Genomic DNA, 5,952 nt, shown 5'->3' with positions numbered 1-5,952 from the left:
GGTTACGTGAAAGAGCAAATTAATGACGTGACGAAGACAACGGGGTCAATACTGCCTCGTTAACCCTGTCAGGCTGATGAGGGCAGGGGAGCTGCTATGGGTCTGGTGGGGTCGGGGTGGGTCTTGCTGTCATCAGCTGCGATGACAATTTGTCCTTTGTAGGGACAAAGTCTGGGATGGGGATGGGAAAACCTGCCCCTCTTTTTTGGTCTCTGCAACCTTAAGGCTGCACCTAGGGGATGGCAGCAGGCACGGAGCAGCCTTGGCACTCCTCAGACACATTTTTTCTGAAAAAAATCCCACAAAAATAATGATTCTTTTTGGAGAAGGAAGCCCCCAACATCATCCTTGGGCCCCTTTATTGCCACCTTAATGCATTGCAACACCTTTACGCCTCCCCTTGGCACCCTCAGTTGAGTTTCCCTGGAGTCTTTCACCACTTGCAGACTGGGGGCATTGCACACTGCTGGCGAGATTCTGCTTCTCCACTTGCAGGAGCTCAGTCCTCCCCGAGGTCCCTGGGGATGCTGGGTGGGGAAATTCAATTCTGCACCAACCAGAGGTGAATTACGAGCGGCCGCGCTCAGCCCAGCAGCCCTATATTAGCTGGTGTGATATTAAAGCCAGCACATTTCACACATAACTTTCGGAATGCGTTGCAGACTCGCGGTTTTAATTGGAAATGCAGTGTGAAAAAGTGTGTTTTGGCCCTTTGAAAAGAACGGGAGACAACGTGAGATCTCGGGGGGAGAGATGGGCGTTTCTGCCAAAGCCACCGGTAACACGTTCAGTGTGGAGCTGAATGTTCTCAGTCGAGTCCCTAGGCAGGGAAACAGGTGTTACCTATATATATATATGGTTCTATATGAGGTTATAAATATATTTTTTTAATCCCTAGCTCAGCAGCTTGCTTGGTGGAAGGACAGATTGCTGCGAGCACTGTGTCTGACGGGGGTGGGCGTGCAGAAGGAATGAAAGGACAAACTGGCAGATCCTTCCAGGATGGGGAATCTGGTTGGGGAAGTTGCTGAGCTATCCAGGAAGCAAACGCAGCACAAATCCCCACCTCTTTCGACAGCTCCATCCCTTTGCTTCACCTCTCCCATTGTGTCCCCCACACCAATGCCTTGGGTCTCCAGCAGAGCAGGGTATAGGACACCCCAAGTTGGAAGAGACCTACAAGGTCCAGTGCCTTTCCTTCTCTGCCCGTCCATCTGCTGTAGGACTTTCCCTCTCAAGGGATGGCAGAAGAACCCCTCCGTTGTGCACATATCACCTGCAGCACTGATCATGCATCACTTGAAGAGTTGGACTCGGTGATCCTTACGGGTCCCTTCCAACTTGGGATATTCTATGGCTCTGCTCTTAAAACGGTGCTCTGAGCTTGCTGGTGCTCTGGATCTAATGAGCTTTGTGCAAGAGTGACTGGGCTCTTCAAAACTACCTCTGGGTGCACCTCTTTTCTGCTGGCTGGAGAAGGAGCCTGGGGAAATGGCTTCACATGGGGCCATCTGCCCTATCCAGAAGGACATGAAATGAGCTGTGTTTTTGGTGCTGAGAGATCTCTGTGGGACAGACCCAGGTCATTGCAAGGGGGGACCTCACAGACACATTTTGAGAGGAGCTCCCATGCCCTGCATGAGTCCCAGCACACAAACTGAGATGTTCTTTACCTTGGCCATAACCTGGCTTTGCATTGGCCTTTGGGTGCCTTCCCCATTATAGCAAAGAAACACCAGCACCGGCAGGGGATTTACATGGGTAGCAATAATTAAGTGCCTGTGCCCACCGGGTTCCTCCAGTGTCGTCTCCCATTCAGGCTCTTCCCTGCTCCAAGGAGTGCAGATTTCCACTCCCTCCCTTTGGCAATGCCCTTGGAAGAGCAGTGTGGCTCCTCTTACAGCTCTGCATCTATTTTTAAGCCTCCTGAGGACGAGCCTGCACGAGGAGGAGAAGCCCAGCTGTAAGGGGAAACTAGAAGAGAAGGTGCCAAGCAGACTTCGGTCTGTCACTGATGCATAAAATAATCTCTCAGAAATTGGTTCCAGATAAGGGGTGACCTACTCGGTCTGACAGCTGTTCCTCCAGCAGCTGCCACTGCTCCGGCCCCGACCGCATCCAGATGTACCACCCCTGCACACTGCTGCCAGCACTGCAAAGCATTCCACAGTGCTGTGCTCGGCAGCCCAGGACCAGACGTGCTGACATGATGGATGACTTGTTCCTCCATCCCGGCCTCTGGAGTGGTGATATTTTTGGGTGTTGGGAACATCACGACAGCTCGGTTCTCAGCGACATCACTCTAACGTCAGCTATCTGGTTGCTCCTGAATAGAATGGGTTGGGTTTTTGGACGACTTTCCCCATCTCCAGTGCTAATTGTGGTGGCTGATCACCATGATGGTCGCTCCCCATTGCCCTGGTTCCCCTCCATCTATCTCCTCTGGGTGCAAGCTCTTAATGCCTGCGCCTGGGAGAGCTTTGATTTGGGTCGGAGCGCCTAGGAGCTGCTGTGGAATGAAAGGAATGAACCCATCTGGTGGGCAGATTTCATTGAGAATTGTCCAAACGAAATGCATTGGCCTCGGGGGCGGGCAGTGCCAAGTACCACGAGCACCAGACCCTCCTCTCATTCAGAGCTGGTGCTACGCTGCCCCAAACCACAAAACCAATGGGCGAAGCACTGAGGGGGAAGGCAGGACAAAGCAGCAGAGAAGACAGAGCAGCGGTGGTGAACCCAGTAGTTTTCCAATACTTCTTCCACCAACCAGCACTGCTTTTATCCCACGCAAAGGCTGGAAGAAGCATCCCACCGTTTTCTTTCCACTTAAGTGACATCTCCGGCCATGGGGAAGATGGTGAAGATGGGGCCACAGCAGCTTGTACTCAGGCAGTGACCACACCTGGCGAAGGGATGGGGACTGAATTCCACGTGATCCTGATGGTCTTTTGGAGCCTCTGCTGTTTTCTCGTGAGACGGCACTGCTCCACACACCCCAACCTCTAGTACTGGTGATAAATCTGGCTGGTAAGGTCATGTGTAGGCTTCCAACCAAGGCTATCAGACATGAGCAGCAGTAGGAATGGGTTCTCCAGGCTCAGATATTCCCTGTTTTCTGCACAAGTCCTTGTGGCATGAACCCTATGGATCTCGGTCATTCAGTACTGCAATTTGTGGATTACGTGGTAAGGGAGGTTGGTCAACAAGAGTGGACAGAAGTCCTTTTTGACACGGAGGTTGTGGTGTGATTTGGTGAAATACACTGGGAATTTGGATATTTCCTTGCAGACAAGATATCTTCCTAGCTGTTCACCAAATATTCTGGCCAACAGATTCACCCATGGTAAGGGAGTGTTAAGTAGCCCTCAGAAAGGGGATTTTAACTGAACATAGGAACACAAATTAAAACGTGTTACGTCTCCATTTTGTGTTACCCGAAGGCTGGGAGTTACTTATCTGCTGGAGCCAGCAGAAGAGCAAGGCTCCTTCACATTGCTGTCATCCAAGCTGAGAGATTACCAGTTCTTCAGTTGTCCTTGTAAATCTTCTCGCTGTGGAAACAAGAGCCAAAATCCAACTGGCATTTGAGTTCTGTGGTTTGGTAGATATTGCCAGAGGAATGGGAAAAATGGCACCGAGAGAGAAATCCTCTGCTGAGAAACAAGTAACAAATAGATCTCACTGGAACCAAACAGCCAGAAACCCTGCAAGTAGATGTCCCAGGCAAAGCTCCTGGGTGTGCTGATAACATGATGGGGAGTCCCAGCAAAACACAGACCCCTCCGAGTGTCCAACAGGTCATAAGAACAAATAAATAGCTCTGGTGTCACAGCAGGAGTCCTAAAGCCAACTGGAAATTGTTGGGTTTCACCCAGAGGATCATTTCAGCTCTTCAGCCTTTAGGACAACCCCTCCCAGGGCTTCTGAACTGGTGACCTCCCAGCTGACAGCATCTTCTGAGGGAGGTCTTCGGGATCTGGTCCTTTTGAGATCAGTGCTCTTCCACCGTGGCATCCACAGGGTCTGTCTGATGTGTCTTCACTGGATTTAATACAGACCTAAAGCTCACATCAGTCTTTGGATGTGCAAACAAGCTTGCAAGTCTTGTAGGTTGCCTTTAAATTCAGTGCAAGGAGTTTACTTTAATCAAATTCCAAAGGTAAGGCAGGGAAGGGTTTCACACTGACCTGGTCCTTATGCCCTTTTTTCATGTAGGACAAGACAACCCAACCCAAGACAACCCAACCCAAGACAACCCAACCCAAGACAACCCAAGGTCTCTCAGCAGCCACCTGGAGCCCCACAAGTGCATCCACATTGGCAGCCAACCCAAACCATGTGGAAACAAGCTCCTGGTGGCTACTACTAGTAAAAGGGGAAGTATTTAAGGCCACAAAGCACCCACAGGATTTCTCAGCACACGCTGTGCCCTTGGTCCAATTTGCTCTCTCAAGGGAGAGTTGTTGATTTGAGGTTAAAACGCAGAGCTGTAACGATGCCTGCAGAGGCAATGCAACCCCAGGGAGGACACCCTCATTCCCTGCTGCTTTTCCATCTTCTTCTGTTTATGCCTTCCTGATGAATGCTCATTAGCAGCATTGTTAGCAGCTGTTGGCAAAGGGCATTTTTTGTCAATTTGCAGCAGGGACTTAAGAGGAGAATGGAAAACAAAGCCTGGCTTTAATCTGAAGCAAGGCCACGAGGCATCTGTGGCTCTGGGTACAGTAGGCAGCCGGTGGTGTGGAGAACTTCAGTTTCAAGACAGCCTCATGATGCTGCAAGCTTTGGAAGCCTGCTTGCAATTCCATCCCTATCCCTCCTCCCCCAAGAAGAAAAGAATTACTCCCAACGTAATTGAGATCTCGTATTGAAAGGCCAGATTCAGCCCAGACAATCTGGTATCTTTAATTGTATGTGGTGATGCAGTTTGGAACCTTTTTCCTTCTCTCCTTTTCCTTTTTCCCCGAAGGGTCACGGCTTGTGAAGAATCACAGTTGGATGCCGTGGGAATCTGACCCATTCTGGAGTCTGGGTGCCATTCCCTGCTGCTCCCATGACTTTGGCCGCGGGAAGTGCCATGGACCCCAAGCCCAGCACTCTCAGAGTTAACTTAAGAAACGATTCACCTAATTTCAGGCCTTTGATACCAGCACTCTCTCAGAGCTACAAATCCACACGGTGTGCTGAATAAGGGGGCTGTTTTTAGCCCTGCAGTAGCACAGCCGTCGCTGAGCATCATCTGTTCGTGCTGCATTCCGACTTAGAAAACCAGAACCTCCTTCTATCTGTGCTTCTATCTGGAATCCGATTTTTGGCTAAGAAAGCAGGCTTCCTGACAGAGCTTTAACGCTCACTTGACCCAAATCCAGCTTCACTTCATCTTGGCTTCCTCAGTGAGAGTTTTCCCCTCTCTGCTCTGTTTTATATGCTTTCCATGCCCTGACACGACCCCCATTAATTTCAACGTAAAAAACGTTTGTCTGACGACAAAAGTTCCTCTGGCTTTTTTCACCTTTTTTTCCCCCAAACCTCTGTTTCTGGGCTAATAATTTTTTACGAGTTAAGTGATTTCTAGTGACTAATTTGCGAGCCCCATTCATTATTTCCATGTTGGGATTTTACTGGGGAGGTAAACAAGTAACATTTGTGGTCGTGCAGCCCACGGCCCCATTAGGTCCATTTACCCATGACCTCCCAGCCTGGCTTCTCTTTGCCCCATGCCCTGCAGCCATGAAGAAGGGACATCAGTGCCTTCCGGATGCTTGCTTTGGTGCTGTGTGCCTTCGCCTGGATGGAAGGAAAAGGGAGGGGAGGTTTGGGTTGGATGTGAGGAGGAAGTTTTTCTTACAGAGGGCGGTGAGGCACTGGAACAGGTTGCCCAAGGAGGCTGTGGATCCCCATCCCTGGAGGCATCCAAGGCCAGGCTGGATGTGGCTCTGGGCAGCCTGGTCT

This window comes from Meleagris gallopavo, chromosome 4 (genome assembly GCF_000146605.3).
Source record: "Meleagris gallopavo isolate NT-WF06-2002-E0010 breed Aviagen turkey brand Nicholas breeding stock chromosome 4, Turkey_5.1, whole genome shotgun sequence".
Taxonomy (NCBI): Eukaryota; Metazoa; Chordata; class Aves; order Galliformes; family Phasianidae; genus Meleagris; species Meleagris gallopavo.
This window is presented reverse-complemented; position numbering follows the sequence as displayed.